The 16,824-nt window shown below is 42.4% G+C and overlaps 1 protein-coding gene across 4 annotated transcripts in view; it reads right to left on the bottom strand.

Annotated features, from left to right (window-relative positions):
- Positions 1-15,820: 15,820 nt before the first annotated feature.
- FHIT (fragile histidine triad diadenosine triphosphatase) overlaps positions 15,821-16,824 on the bottom strand; it is a 1,508,464-nt gene continuing 1,507,460 nt past the window's right edge. For all 4 annotated transcript variants that reach the window (XM_045862036.3, XM_064594290.1, XM_054504652.2 and 1 more), the window contains one exon: positions 15,821-16,125. The gene's annotated coding sequence lies outside the window, so the exon portion shown is untranslated. The remainder of the gene's footprint in view (positions 16,126-16,824) is intronic.

Here is a 16,824-nt window from a genome sequence, read left to right as displayed (position 1 = left end):
AGAAAAGTGAGGCTCAGACAGTTAGATGTCCCCCAAATAAAAGAAGTGGAAAAGCTATGATTTGGGTGAAGACTCTAGAGCTCAAGATTTTCATCAGTCAGTTTTGCCCTTACCAAGCAGAAGAGCCAACAACAGCAAAGCTGCAGAGGTCATGGTTTGGAGGAAACCAGAGTGCAAACCATGCCCCAGGAGCAATCCCATGGCTTCCTTTCTAGTGGGCATGTTCTGCCTTCAGAGCTCTAAATCTGGCCTCCTCTACAGTCCATGGCCATGAGGAAGACAGTATGGATTTGTCAGGTTGCTATAAAAGCTTTGGTGACCGGAGACTTGTTTCAGGACCATGGCGAGCAGTTGAAGTATTTCACTTGTGCCCACTGGGCATCACATTTCATGAAGATGGCGTTAACTAAGTTCACTAAAAAATAAGTCTCTCCCTGAATGTCCTGTACTGAGCTGCTGCTGTCACTTATATTCATGGACACACATGTATATGTGTTTGGTTTTATTAGGGAGTTAGACCAACTTATTGGCCCTGTCTCCCCAAATCCTAGGAGTCTACCAGACCCATCTCTATTTTCCAAATGGGTAGTCAGAAGATTGTTCAACTGACCTATACAGAGAATTACATCAAGTAATACAGGAGCCAAACCTGTGATGCTGGTTTTTGGAGCTCCACATTCAACGCAACTGAGAATAGGATATGACTTGCCCAGTTAACTGAAGGAAGTGCTCATTTTTCTCTAAGCCTTTTGAATATTTTTGCCAGATGATGGCTCTGCTCTCTACTTTGCTCAAAGAAACACACTTGTTAGGACTGAGGGCTTTGGGGGCAATCTGAATACCAGCTCCACCTCCTAACAGCTGTGTGACTATTGCAGGCCACCACCCTTCAATATATGTCATGAATCTGAAACAGAATGTTTTCACTGTTCCAAACTCAGAAAGGATGTCAGATCTTTCAAGAACTTCAGAGATCATCTAGTCCAATTTCTACATTTTATAGGTGGAGAAATTGGGCCAAGAACAGAGGTGAGTAGGCAAATGGCCAAGAGAGGAGTGGGTGACCATTCCAACTGTATGGACAACTGTCAGTGCAAGGTTGGCTGATCATGAAAAAAGCATTACCGTCAGAAGCATTTCCGGTAGGCTATTAAGATCTATGATATGGTAATCATTTGAACAACTATGGTTATTAGTCTTATTTGCAGACACCGTGTTCAATTATGCAGAGCATTCAAGTGCAACAGTCCCATGGAAATTTCTCAGCCATCAGTGCAGAGAGACTATTTTAAATGAATATATTCAGTGGTTTCCTCAGACCTACTTATCATACACAGGAGACCAACTTCCCATGGAAAATCAGTTCACTACAAGGGGAGGCATGGGAGCTTTAAAACACTTCTTATTGCACAGTAGCCAAATAGTTTTTTGAAAAAATAATCTTACCCTCTTGCCTTCCAGGCTGTCCAGAAGGCTTATGCAAATCTCCAAGTAAGCAGAGGTTAGTTTCTTGGACTTGTCCTAGGGAGCATCCCTATACAGAGAAATCAATACCTCATTATCCATGGAGCCCTCCTGATGCTCACGGGCTGGTTTTATGTATTTATTTGCAATGTGAAGGGAAGCAGGCCTAAAATAAATACTTATATAGAGACCACAGCATGCATATCACACACATACCCAATTCAATAACTACATTATATGGATACTCCTCTGGAAATCTCAGGACTCAAAATATTCTGTTGGATTTCAGACACCTGCCAGAATCACTGCTCTCACCATTGGAGAATTTTGCCAAAACTTGCCAAGATTCTCCTTTTTCTGGTTGTGTTTTCTCATATCTCTGCTGTGGACTGTGACTAAGCCAGGGCCCCTCTAATGAGTCTTGAATGAGGCCTCTTCCCATGGGGAGCTTGTCAAAGTTTAGGAAGGTTTGACCATAGAACAAAAAGGACAGGGCATCCTACCTGGGACTTGGAGGGTATTTTTCAAAATGATTTCAAACTGGCCTAAGTGGTACAAGGGGGTGAGGGATGGGGCTTGGGGTTGACCTCTCAGTTGAACAAAATGCATTCTACTGATGAGTGTGGCTTCAGTGAAAGACCAGAAGGCAAAGCTCTGGATTTGGCTTTGTGTCATAGGGTAAAGGGTTTTCAGTTCCCTGGGCCCAGAGCCTGGAATGATAAGCTTTCTAAGCCTGTGCACTCGGCTGAAGAAAAGACTCTGCAGCCAGAACAGAAATCTTTTTTTTTTTTTTTTTTTAAAGAGCCTTTACTGCAGATTCCTTTTAGCCTAGAAAGAATTTCGTTCAATGAAGAGTCCATGAATGGGACCTCTGGGGAAACACCTTAAAATAGATCTGGATATTCACACATGGCCTGTCCTTTGGATAAGCTCACACACAGATTTTAGAACTACCTTTACCATAAAGATCACATCTTTTTATACCTTCACATGCTCCCTCTGTCAGCCTCTAGCCTTGGTCTGCCCATTGCATTAGGGATTCTTGAGGTTTTCTTAGCAAGTGAAGAATGGTGATAGGATGTCTCCCATTACCCAGGAGCTTGTCCACCTTATGAATATACCACTTAGTTTGGATGCACTGGTATAGCTTTTCAGTCCTGGAGAAAAGACATGGGAATACTTATTATTCTAAGGACTTTTTTTTTTTAGTTCAGTTGAGCAGTTGCTCTGTCCTTTAAGAAGTCCTGTGCTCCAAGTTTGCATCCCACTTAATGTACAAAGGCAGCTCTGGGATAGTGGGTGAGAATACTGTACTGCTGTTAGTTCTTTATTCATTTATTCAATGAGTATATTCTTATTCATAATTTACCATGTGCCTCTTTGCTAGTGCTATGCATATAGAATCAATAAGGGAGTCCATTCCTTGCCCTCATGAAGCTTCCTTGCTTTCTAGTGATGGAGATGGAGTAAGCACATGTGATGCTCTCTGGATGTGATAAGAAGAAGGAATAAAATAAGAAGGAGACAATGTCAGCACTGTGGAGGAGTCTGACTAGATTGTGGGCACAGAAGGTCTCTTGGAGGAGGCAGTACTTAAGCTGGGACTTGAACCTTGAGAGAAAACTACCTAAGACTAGAATCAAGAAAAGAACATTCCAGACAGGAAGACAGCAAATGAAAAGGCACTGTGGCAAGAGAGAATGTGGTGTATTTGAGATTAGAAAGAGGAAAAGCTGTTTAGTAAAAGGGGAACCTAGCTAGGAAAGAGGAGCACAAATGTCAGAGAGGTGGGAAGAGGCAAGATCCTAGAGAAGCTTGTAGTCTGGGGACAGGCATTTGTGTTTTATTCTGTATACAGTAGGAACAATTAAAATGTCTTAAGTGGGAAATGATGGGCTCTGGCTGATACCTTTCAGTGAAATTTGATTCATGCAGAGGATAAATTAGAGCATGGAAGCCAGGAGGAGGGGCTGGGAGACTGTCCCCAAAGTTAGACCAATGGTGATGGTGGTTTGGTCTAGGGCAATGGTAGAGGAAGAAAAACAGAGAGACAAGTAGAAAGATAGAGGGGCAGACCATGAGTCCAGAGATGCACTAAGCAAGGTGATGGCTTTGGTGTAGGAGGGATCCCCAAATGTTAGCTTAGTGGACCGCATGAAATAGTTGTTAAATGAAGGTTTGATCTGAAATGAGTCACATTTGGAGTTTTAAACTCAAATTCAATCTTTGCTTCTTATGCATCTTTAGGCTCTAGGGGAGGAAAATTAATTTCCCCACTATTCTTCTAGGTTCTTGGCTGAGACCCCCTTCCCCCATAATAAAAAGACAGATTAAGATGAGGAAAACAAATTTAATTACATACATACCTATGGTAGCTCCGCAAAGATGGGAGACTCAAAGACAGACAATGAGGAAAGGGATAAGGGTCTGGGGCTTTAAAGGGGAGAAGACAATTCACAGGAAGGGGAGAGAAGAAAACCTCCTCTGTTTGGTAAACCAAGGTAGCTTTGCCATGCATATAAGTCTCTCAGGGGAAAAAGTTCTCTCTGGAAATAGCTCTCTTCTCAGTATAGGCCACCTATCTAAATTTCTTAGGCGTTAAGAGGGAGGTAAAAAGCTTTGCCTGCTCTGCTGGGTCCTGATTGCTTTCAGCTCCACATGCCAAAGTGGCCTATTTTGAGGTGGCACATTCTGCTACCCTTCAGGGCAAATCCTTTACCCTCTCTCAGTGAAGGTTGGAGGGGATGGCAGATCTGCAAGTCCATGGTAAATGGCCACCCACCCAGATACAGGGGTTATGATGTAGATGGGCATTTCTGGAGACATCAGTGCTCATGCTGATTTTACCAAGGGCTCTTGGTGTTCACTCACCAAGGCTTGAGTGCAGGTGACCAGGAGAACTTGGTGTTTTATTTCCACCTCTACCCTGACTTTGAGCTTAACTCCCTGTGGGCCTTCCTATGCCAGGAACGCAGAGAACTCTCCTTGCCCTTCCATTATTGACTTTGGATGAGTTTGTCCAGACCTTGTCAATTCAGATGTTCATTTGGCTGATGGACAAGAGGTTAGTGAGAACCAGGCTGCTACCACAGACCCGTCTCAGGAAAATCAAAGAGCAGCTGGGGGCTCTTGGGGGCTTATTCATCGTGGAGAGCATTTGGGTGTATGGCTAATTATATGCTTTATTATGGATGTTAATTTGTGCTGGAAGCTGGTACTGTGCATGTTAGCATTTAGCTCTAGTTAATGAAGTTGAGTTAAGCATTCAATATATCACCGAACTCACATTTCTCCTCTTGGCTAGAACAACTTGGTGTAGAAAACTAATGGGTGATGGTGTTGGGGAAGAGAACACACTCACAGAGTGAGTTTATTCCCTGTAACTCTGGGCTCTCTCTGATATTGTATTGTGCCTGCACAGTATTAATGTGAGATAATTTTCAGTGGGATAAAATCCTGGGCTCTGTTAAGTATCACTGTGATTACTTATTAGCATAATCACAAAGAGCCCCTGTGTGGGTTCCAATGAGGCCAACTGGAACCCTGTGGTTTCTTTTAAGACAGTCTTCATGTTTTAAGAAAAAGAAATGGAAGCTGGCATAAAAACACATTCAGCATGTCCCACTCAGCTCAGACCTAAGTTTAATCATCACTGATAACTTTAAAATACAGAGGATAAACAAACTTACTTTTGACCTTTGCAATGAAGAAAATTATCTATTTGCTCTGTTCTCATTGGTGTTAAGAGGAGTTATGCTCATGAATCCCTGATACATCAGTGAGATAATAGACTCCTGTGTGAGCCATTTTTATTTTACTGCCATCTTTCATGTAGGGCTGAAAGGAGAAAAACAAAAATAATGTCCTCTATGAAGAGTAACTTTGATTGACCTTGATTCTTAGACATTCTTCCTCAGAGCCCAACTCCAGAGACCAGGCCCTCTGAAGGGTCTGACAAGGAAGGGGTTCATCTGCCCTGATGGGGCTGGTTACTAGAGCCTCAAGTCTTCCAGAAAAGCTGGTTTGAGAGCTTGCAAGAATCCTTACTGTCCACCCCACAACCAAGGCTTCAGTCATGCCCTTTGTCATCTCATGGGAATTAGCACATTCTCTCACTGCACTGGTGTGTTCTATAGTCTTGTTGGGCAGGTAACTGGCTATCTTTCCTTGAGTACTTACTAAGCACCAACCACTATGCTTGAATGCTTAAAATGCAATACCTCACTCCTTCCTCATTGCTGCTTCACTGAGGCCACTGCCCCTTGAATGCCCAGATCTCAAATGAGAAAAATAGAGAACACAGAGGACAAGGGGAAATGACTCTTAAGTCAGATTGATTGCCATGTTCAATGTTCTAAACCAAGGGTTGGCAAACATTTTCCTTTAAGGGCACATAGTATGTATTTTTGGCTCTGCTGGTTATGAATTCTTTGTTGTAACTTACTCCTCTCTCATGTAGAGGGAATGCACCATAGACAATATGTAAATGATGGGTGTGGCCATATTCTACTAAAAAATTTTTTTGCAGAAAATGTGGGTAGCCAGACTCAACCTGTGCCCCGTAGTTTGTCGACCCCTATTCCTAAACGCTTGCTCCTTTTTCCTCCTCCAGGATTTTTGGTGATGATCTCGGGTTTTGGAGTCCCATAGAGCCGGGCTCACATTCATTCTCTGCCACTTGCTCACTATGTTATATTGGAGTAATCACTTAGTGTTGATGAGCTTGGTTTTCCTCCTCTGTTAAATGGGCTGAAGGACAACCTAAGAGGGTAGTTGAGAAAATCAAATGAGAGAATGAGTGTGAAGCATGGAGTACAGAGCATGGCACTGGGAGAGCCGATGGACTGGTGGCCCTAGGTCCTTGGGAGATGCTCTGCTGACCCTGCTCCTGACTCCAGGGAGAGTTAGCCTAGGTCTTTCTGCAGTACCTGAGCCTCCCCAGAGCAGGCAGGGAATGTTCTGGGGCCAGAGATCAGCTTTCAATCCTGCTTCTGTCTCCAAAAGAACAATTTGGCATCAGGGAATAAAAGTCAGCTTACAATGGGAATTCAGGCCCCTAAGATCCCAGGGAACATGGGGTCTAATATTAAAGCACAAAGGAGGGAAGCAAGACATTTTTAAAAAGCTTTTTAGAAATAGTGAGAGACACAAAGAGCCCCTCACTGTTTTACACTTGTAAAGAGACCCCTGCTGGATTCCCAGTTCTAATCTGCAATAAAAAGCTACAGGGCTACAATAAGGCATCTGGTTCCATTGACTTGCTTCCTTTTTTCTCCATAGCCTCTGGCATGAAAACGCAAACCAGTGAGACACTTTAGAATTGTCTTCAGCAGTGCTTTTCCTGTCAATCAGCTGCTGATCCTGGAAACACAAACATGGTGACATGACACAATTTCTGTTCTCATATCTGTACTTCTGATATGATCATCCTAGAGGAGCCACAGTTGTCAGCTATTTACTCACAGCTCCCCGGGGCACAGAACCCTGGGGCAATTAAACCACAGAATTAGATTGAAATAATGGTGATGGTGGTGATGAAAACACAAAGGGCCAGACAGGCTAGGTCCTGGCTCAGCCTCACACAGGCAGGGTGAGTGTGTTTCAGTCCTTTTATTTAACAGCAGTGTTATGCACATGTATCTATTTTCTATTTCAGGACAAGCAAAAAATGATTCATTCTTTTCTCTACCACCTGCTTAGTAGCTAAAATCCCAAAAGGCATTTATTAGCTCACATAACTAAAAAGTCTAGGGGTTCTATTGGCTTCAGGTATAGTTGGATCCAGGAACTCAAACCCTGTCATTAGAATTGAGACACCCACGCGTACACTTTGTGCATCTTTCCTCCCTGCCCTCCTCTTTCTCTCCTTGTATCGCTCACTCATTTATTCATGAAATAGACGGAAAAAATTAGAAGGCCCCAATGGCAATGGCATCTCTGAGGTGTAGATGCAGGTCAGGGTAGTCAAAGAAGGTTTGCTGCAGGAGGAAGTCTCTGAGTTTGGGATTCAACCTGTACTTACTGAGTATCTGTAGAAGAGTCTCCTGGACTTTTTTGCTCTGATATAGTTTCCTGGGCCCCATCCCAGACCAACAGCATGAGATTCCCAGGGAAAGGCTCTGGGCTATGCTTTTCTTTGGAGAGTTCCTTCTAAATCTTGTACAAATTCCAGCTGAGAACAATCTTAGGGCTAACAGCTTCTTGTTCTGCACAATTAAGCAATAAATTGTAATTCAAGTTTGCATACTGAAGCTAGACCAGGAAATATAAAATACATAGGGTGGATATTTTAAAGAGTTTCCAGAACACTTACTCTGGAAGGCTGTTGGATCCCCCTACTCTCCAACCTTCCTGAATAATAGACACAGACAACCCTGATTTATAAGTGAGCTCTGCTATAGGTAGACAGCCTCCCTGGGACCCTAAAAGAAGACAGTATTCTCTTTTTCATTCAGCAGTGCAGGAAGCATGGAAATCTTATGAAGAGCCCATCCCATCTCTAGCTAGCTTTAGGTCTAGATGACTTGCCTAGAAAAAAAGTCTCAGATATTAAGTCCCCAGGATATTTTCATGAGTTCCTTTCATCTATCACTGCAATCTTGGAAGAGGAAAGTACAGTGTCTATAACTCATGTGCCCCTAGATCTTTTTGCTATACCAGATCCTAGGGTGGGTTCTGCAATCTGCAGACAGATGGCTGCATTCATGGTTTGGCTCTGCCTCATGCAGGCTGAGTGACCTTGAACAACTCTGAGCCTGTTAATGAACACCTCCAAGCCTTTTCTCTTAAGCCACACCTATCTCACAAGATGGTGAGAATTAAGAGCGAGAAATACATGGGAGGCATTTAACATAAGATCTGGCACCTAATACGTGCTCAGTAAATCTCAGCTACTATGACTTGACCTTATTAGTACTTGATCTGTGATATGCACAGAAAGGATAAATAAATAGGATTTTAATATGAGAAAACTATCCGGGTCCTACATCTTCTGCAAACTGGCATTGGGTCTATAGAGCCTTAGGGAAAAGTTTGGCTTCTTTTAGTTTGGTCTTGATTAATTATATATAATTATACAGAAATGGTAATGAATATTTAGTTCATTTCCATCAGGGAATCAACAGAGCTTAGTAGTTAAGACCAAGACTTTTGGTGCAAAACAAACATAGATGTGAGCCTGGTTCTGTCACCTAACTAACTCTGTAATCTTGGGCAAGTTACTTAACTTCTCCAGCCTCCTTTCCCTGTCTATAAAATGGGAAGAATAATAGGATTCATCCTCCTGGGTTGTTGTGGACATTAATTGGTGGAAGTAAAGCACCATGTGTCCTCCATGGAAAGTGGTCTCTACCACCACCACCACCACCACCACCATCATTTACAAAGGCCCTTGTCAAGAGGGGTGTTTCTGTGCTCCATATACTTTATGGAAAGACAGTTTTATTGGGTTTGCGTTTTTCTTACAAAAAATGGCTATGCAATAAAATGGCTTATTACTATTAAGTCTACTTACATTATTAAAAAGGGGCTCTACCAGACAGAGAAGAGAAGCTTGTGTTGGAAGAATGGGTAGGGGGGGACAGAGTGACTTTCTCAGATTACTTAAGACTGTGAATGTTCCAGGATCCTTGGGGTTGGGGTTGTGGGGTGCATCACTAAAATTCTTTTTGTTGGATTTACTTCTCCTTTTTCCCCCTTCTCTTCTCTATTTTTTTTTGATGGCTATGGATATGGAGGTCTAGATTTTCCACCTTGAAGTTGGGCCATCCCTTTCCTTCTATGGCAAATGTTGGTAAAACACAAAAGCGCCATTTGTTTCTTCCTGCTTATTCATTCTTGCTGCAGAATAGCAGAAGAACGGAGGAAAGTACCATCAAAGGCTTTTCTGTTCAAAGGGAAAACTCCTCAATGATCGCTATTACTGTTGTAAGTTCCTTCTGCTGCTTTGACAGTGTAATCATTTTCCTTTCCTTGATTTTTGCCTGTTTCCCTGAGGCACCTGAACCTGAGATAGGTTTCCCCCCTTTCAAGATGTGCCTGTTGATTAGAAAGCATTAGGGGCGGCTCAGCCTGGCTCTAGGGCATGGGCAGGGCACAGCCAGGCCCCACAGAGCTGGGTCTGCTTTGCCACCTGTGGGAAGCATAGCACTGTTTGGGCAGGGGAGGAATTTTGGAGGCAGGCCTGTGGACAAAACAGCCAAAAAACCCATTAAATCATAAGGTGAGAAATTGTTCCCTTCCCACTTCTCTTTCAGTCCTCAAGGAGCAGGACTCTGTCTGGTGCTAGTATATTTTAACACCTCTCTAACACTTGCTAACATCCCTTTATAATAAAGTGAGGAGGCAGGCCTCAGAGGCAGGGCTTTCAGCAGCTCACAGTGCCTAGCTAGAATTTAATAGCCTTGTATTCATCGTTATGGTTAGCTTCTGTTTATGGCCAGGGACACTGCTTTTCCATTTGCTGCGATAATTTTAAGTTTCCTTGAACAAATGTAAGTAAAAAGAAGAGTTAAATAAAATGAAATATATTAAGAACATAGACATGTAGTCCTGACAAACACATTGAAGGTTGGGAAGGTTGCCAAGAGCTAAAGTTTAGGGAAATTGTGCTTGGTGCAATGACATACTTTCCCTCTTTTGGGTTTGCTTCCAGGGTGGAGCCACCTTCTCTCAAAGTCAGATGGCTCAGGTACCAATCTGTGAGAGGCTGTTTGAACACAAAAGGCCTCGTTCTCCAGAGGGATAAAGAGATGGAGCCGGGGGATATTGTAGCTCTAGTGTTTGGTTGTGAGTGAAAGACTTCCACTGGGCTCCATCACCAGAAGAGTCAGGGCAGCAACGAGAGGGGACTTCAGAGTCTGGTCTGTTGGGGTTTACATCTCAGCCAGCAAAGTGTCATTATAGATTCTGGATTCACACCACTGGGGTTCAACGCTGAGCTCTGACACTTACTAACTGGATAACCATGGGCAAGGCACACATCCTTGTGCTGCAATTTTCCTTTCTGTAAAATAGGATAATAATAATAGACTTACTCATAGGGTTGTTGTGCAGATTGATTGGAATAACAATATAGAGTACCTAGAAAAAAAATGCCTGAAACATTATCTCGTGGTAAGTGCCCAATAAATGTCAGGGGCTATTATTGTTGTCATCATCATCGCCACCACCTTGGGTAACACCTTCTCTGAGCCTCATTTCCCTTGTTGGTAAAATCAGACTAGTACCATCTGTCTCAAAAGGTACATGGCTGATCCACAATCAATACAGGCTTCCTACCATTTTCTTCTCCTGAAAATGTGAGATAGGTAAGCTAATGCAAACTTCCAAAGCTATAGGTATATGGCTTTCGTACCTTACTTAATTTTGACTGGGAGCACAACCACAATGAGGTTTTTGAGGGCAGATATCTGCCTATACACCAAGTCATTGGCAACGCTTGATATCTACAGTTGTGAGAGGCAGATATGAATGTCAGTTATTCAAAATGGCACCTTTGCCTTATGGTGGAGTTGTTTGACTAACAGGGCCAAACAAAGTCACTCCATTTGTAAGAGTCCTTTTGAATAACCATATTCCACCTATAGCATTGGTGAGCTCCTTTCCTCCTAAGATAAAACATTACATCTTCAGCAGCTAAGCCCAATTTTCAACCCATGCTCCTTCTCATGGCTGAAGTTAGCACCATTTTATTAAGTTGGTAATGAGCTATAGCTGCCCCACTTTCCCTTTGTTCATCTATCGATCTAAACTGATCACTTAATTAGCCCAGACAAGAAGTCTTCTGCGGTGCTAAATAACTCCAGAAACCCACTGGAGATGCTTGATTGGACTGATTGGATTTAACTTGCAGTTCATTACCTCTACACTAAGATATGTTAAATTCAGGGCCTGAAAAACAAGCTGGATTCTGTACTGGAAACAAATTCTGTTTACTTATAGAAAAAAAAAATCATCCCTTCAAGCCAGTGGTTTTCAAAGTGTGGGCCCTGACACACCAGTATCAGCATCACCTGGGAACACGTCAGGCCCCACTCCAGATCTACCGAATCAGAAACTCTGGAGGTACGGCCTTGCAATCAATTTTAACAAGCCCTACCAGTGATATTTATGGAGAACTCTTGCTTTAGGCTGTCTCTCAGGGTTATGGACTTATTTTTGTGGGCCTACCTTTTAGCAGAGAGAAGAAAAAGAGGAATGCTGAGCAATCTGGATGGGAAGACTATTTACTAAATTATGACATTGAACCAGCAGCCTGGGGCTCATTGGGAACCTGAGAGTATTATTTCAGATTCTTCCTTAGGAATGGCATGGGATAGGGAGATGGGCACCCCTGGCCAAGGTGACTGGACAGAATGCTCAGAGAGTGATCAAAGTGCTGCTTTATTGTAGAAATATGAGAGGACAGTGGGACTTTTTCAGGGTGACATAAAGAGCACAAGAAAGCCTCACTTGCTCTCAGAAGGCTTCCCCAGAATGGACACACAGAGGGTACTTGGTAAATGCTCCTTGACTTGACAAAGATTGAACCTTAGTAGATTGGTTTTCCCCAGATAATTTTGATCTGGAATATGTAGGTGTGTTTTTTCAGTTTTGGTTTGTAGGGAAAACCAGGAGTTAGCCATAGAGCATCAACTGTTCCTTCTTATTCTGTCTTCTGAGAAATAGCTTGGCTTAGAAGAAAGAGCTCCAGGCTTTAGGTCGCATATATGTGTTCTTACTAGTGTGTGACCTTAAGCAACTCACAAACACTGAACTGCAGTTCCCTTATCTATAAAAGGAGAATAATAGTTACTTCCAGATGTTTTTGCTAGCATTGTAGCAGGGGCACCCAATACATACAATATTTGGCATACAGTAGCGGTTGGATAAATATTTGTTTAAAAGAAAGGGAGGAAAGAAAGAAGGAAGGTGGGTTAATTTTTTTGAGGCTTATATGAAATAGTGCTTTGAAAATGCCTGGCATAATGCTTGGTACAAAGATACCCTGCAAATAGTATTTCATGGTGAGGAAGTGGAGAAGAGAAAGAAGATGACTGGATTCAGAAAACCATCTTCTAGGCACCTAGAATTGGACCCGTATTCTTGCTGAAACTAGCCCTGTTCTTGCCATTCTTCTTCCCTCTGCAGTCCATGGTTACTCTCCTTTCCAGCTACATCTCAGGGGCCGTCACAGTTTTGGCTGCTAAAACTATAGCCTTCAATTTGATGTATAGTATAGATGGTCAAGATGTTTGCAGAACTGAAATTAACTGCAAACATGTGAGCATGCTTGAGGGTTGTTAGTGGTGGTTATTCCAAGTAGGACTGATGGGTTTTCAATCCCTATAACTAAGTAATTACATGTTAATTATTTTACATTGTTCTATTTCCAGGATAGGTAATCATTAACCTTTTGGTTAACACATTTGCCTCAGAGTCAGAGGAAGCATTTTTAATAATACTCTTCCCGTATGTTTTTAAGTTATAGAAATGTCATTAGTTGCTTTCATTTACATGATTAAAGGGATGTTTCACCTTGAGAATGCTTAAATATTCCCTGCCTTTCCTTAACTATCCTGTTCCCTTTCCCTTTGAACATCAGTACGAAGGACCAACCTACCAACTTGATAGTTCAGGAGAGAAGTTGGGAATGGTATTTATTAAATTTTCTGAGAGCCCTTCATTATTGATTATTCTCCAAAAGGGACAGGCTTTTGGGAATGAGACCTGAGTTGATCCCCAATCCATCTATTATCAACTTTGTGACCTTGATCAAGTTACCTAACCTTTCTCAGGCCAAATCTCCGTATATATTGTATGGGGATCTTGTATGGATCAAACAGAATAATATTTGCAAATGTAGCTACAATAAAAACACAACAAAAGTTCATTTCCTTTTCTCACCAGCCTGTTGGGCAGTTATACTCAATAGCTATAGATCCCTGGAAGAAGTAGCCCAGACCTAGTTTCAAGCTTAGATACAGAGAGGGATGGATGGGAGAGGTTTCCATTTCATGAGACACACAGCTCTTTCATACCGTCTGAAAGAATTGACGGGGTTTGAGAAGTACTGTTTTATAACTTTGGGTCAGCTGTGGTGGAGACAATCATGGGGAAAGTTCTTTTCAAGCTCTTTGCCAAAAATAGACTGTCATTCTCTTTTGCCATTTAGAATTTGATTATAGATGGAACAATAAAGATAAGGAATAGACCTAGAATTTGAAAAGTGAGCACACACAAATAAATAGGGGAAATCCTCCTTCAGAAATTTGTCAATACAGAGACTGGCTGCTGTGCTGTTGTCTGATAAGCACAGTGGGAATGGACTCCCATATACACGTAGTTATCCATTGTTTACCGTAACATTAGTTAACTCTCCAGCTCTTGGGCAAAAACAAAACCACCTAGTGGGTATTTGTGTCCAAGAAGAAATGAGAGAAAAAAAGAAGGCTACTGCCAGGGACACTGTTCTTTCCTTCCGAATTTTCTCCATATAGACAAGACCCACTTTAGCAAATGGAGTAATAGTTGTTCTTTCCATATTGGTATCAGTAAGCTTTGTTAGTTCTAGAAACATCTCTTAAAAGGCACTATAAACAGTCCTTATTGGGTTATCAGGCCTCCCACTGGGTGTGGGTTCATGGGGCTGGCATGGAAGTAGAGCTTCAGGGCTGGCCTTCTGCACCCCAGCCTCCACAGCCTCCACAGTCTCCACAGCCTCCACAGCCTCTAAACCATGGCAGACTTTGAGGAAGATGCTGAGCTGAAGAAATCCATGGGAGGAAGGGCAGAAATGAGGCTCCTCTAGGGTTTTAATTGGATAGAGGAAATAGAAAACACAACTGCTGTTAGGCTTGCAGTATCACTCAACTGTTTCATCAGTGACTGTTTATTCACTTCTTTGAAAGCCATTGAATAAAATGTGGAATTAGGCCTAAAGGCAGGGGCATGGTCTTCTGGTGACATCTGCTATTAAAACAGAGATGGAATTGGTGTCTGACCTTCTGGGGATAAAAATCTGGTATTTTTAGGGCTCTTCTTTGGACCACAAATCAGCAACCCTTGAGCTGGGGGAAATCACTAGTACTTGGCATCTTCCCTCACTGGCATTCTGAACACATCCTTTTCAGATTGCAGTGCTTTCCTTTTAGCTAAGAAAGAAGCATCTCAGAGGAGGCTTGGGAATGAGAGGCTTTGGGGTCTCAAGAAGGCATCTGCCAAACCATTGTCAATAAATGGGGCTTTGGCAAAGACATATAAGAAGATTTGAAAGACGATGTGATCGTCATACGCAGTTTATTGGCTTATACTAGATCGGAAACAGTCAAACACCAAATGTCTTAGGGAGTGGGTTGGATGGTGCCCTCCTCCCACAAGATACATCCATGTCAAATCCCGGGAACCCCTGTTTTCTTATTTTGAAAAAAGGCCTTTGCAGATATAATTAAGTGAAAGATATTAAGACCATGAGAACATCATTCTGGATTATTTGGGTGGGCCCTTAATCCAGTGACCAGTGTCTTTAGAAGAGATACACAGAGGAGACACACAGAAGAGGGGGAAGGTGCAGACAGAGGCAGAGACTGGGATTTTGTCAGGAAAATCCAAGGTTTGCCAGCAGCCACCATCAGCTAGGAGATTCCCCCAGAGCCTCCAAAGGGAGCAGGGCTTCACTGGTCTTTGGACTTCTGAGCTTCAGAACTGTGAGGGGACACATTTCTGTCATGTGAATCCACCCAGTTTGTGGTAATTTGTTGCAGCAACTCATCGGAAACGAATGCACCATATGTCGATGATGGTGTTGGGATCAGGGAGTAGCCCATAAGGCAAAAGAGAGTCTCAGGGAGGCTTTCTGTTGCTCTTTATTGCAGTGCCATTGATAGGTTTTATTTTTCTCTATAAACTCAAATCTCCCCTTTTATTAATATACCAGAGGAAAGAAAAAGCCTACTTCTGTCATCCTTCCTTAAAGAAATTGACTATTATGGGCAAGGGGCATGCTTCCTCAGCCAATATCAAGAGCCTTTCCATTCCCTTTTGTTACATTCCTGCCACTCAGATAGCCCAGTCCGAGGTGTCCGATCTCCTCATTACATGTTTATTAGTTTCCTGAAGCCCATTTTTGCCATCTTAAGCTCTTTCAGCTCTGCCTCTCTGCACCCAAGGCAGGAGGAAAATACAGCCGAGGAAAGGTTATGCATTTCTTGTTCTGTTTTGTTTGCTACCAAAAATGGAAACTCTCTAAATTTTATCTCAGCTTTAACAAACATTTGGTTACAGGAAGCACGGTGGTTCTAACAGATCGACTTCCTCAGTTATGCCTTTCCGAGGCCCCAAAATATCAATTTTTAAGTTATCCAACACACAAGATAAATATTTTAACTACCATTTTATTTCCATCTAGGCCAAGGGACAATTTAGAAAAGGTTCTATTCTAAGTACATAGCCCAGGAAGTGTGGAAGGGCTGTCGATCCTGTTATTTTGAAGTTAGCCCGTCAGTCATCGTGATTGAAACATAACCTCGATGGCTTCCACAAGTGTAATAAAATGCTTCACAAAAGGTTGCAGAATTATAGGATGTAATAAAGTCTGCTTAGCTTCATTTCCAATGCTGCAGAGTCCTAGAGAACGAGGCCCATTTCCTTATGACTTGGGATTTGTTCGAGTTGCTTTCATGCCTGGAAATGACAGAACATAAAAACAGATGTTTAGTTAGAACCAATAGCATTTTTTGAGTTATGGCAATAAATAAAATATAAGTTTGCTTACTGCTAATCTGTTGGATTGCCACTAACAATTTCGAAGAAGCCATATAGATGTGGGCAGAATGTGTGAAATAGGTGGGTTCCAACCCTGTTGATACTCCCTGGATCCCCACATTTTCTGTGGCTTCTGTCCACACCCCATGCCCCAGAGGTCAGCTGTGTGGTCTCTTAAGAATCTATTTTATGGACATGAGGCTTACATACAAATGAAGTCAATTCAGACCTGTAGGTAAGAACGGATTCTCAAGCATAGATGTTACCAGAATTACCTGGTGAGCTCGTTAAAAACACAGATTTCCTGAATACCCCACATTCTGACTCAGCAGGTCTGGAGAGAGGCCTGAAAATCTGTGCTTTTTAATGAGCTCTCCATAAAGAGTCTGAGATTTGGGGAATTATTGAGCTAGTGTGTAGCAGGCAGAATTTGCTTTGCTTCAAGGCTAAGTTACCTTAAGGATTTGGGCGAGAATTAAAACAATTTCTACTCATAAAATAGGAAAGGGGGAGGTTAATCTTGGAAAGAAAAAAACCCCTAGATCATACAAATGCCTTTCATATCTCTGGCATTCTCCCTCTACCCCAAAGGAGAACATGTTGGATCCTTGGCTTCTG

The sequence above is a fragment of the Mirounga angustirostris genome, unplaced genomic scaffold, assembly GCF_029215605.1.
Source record: "Mirounga angustirostris isolate CCGP_5_RB_7025 unplaced genomic scaffold, mMirAng1.0.hap1 SCAF_1, whole genome shotgun sequence".
Taxonomy (NCBI): Eukaryota; Metazoa; Chordata; class Mammalia; order Carnivora; family Phocidae; genus Mirounga; species Mirounga angustirostris.
Note: the sequence above shows the minus strand (reverse complement) of the source record. Positions and strands in the feature narration are given on the sequence as shown.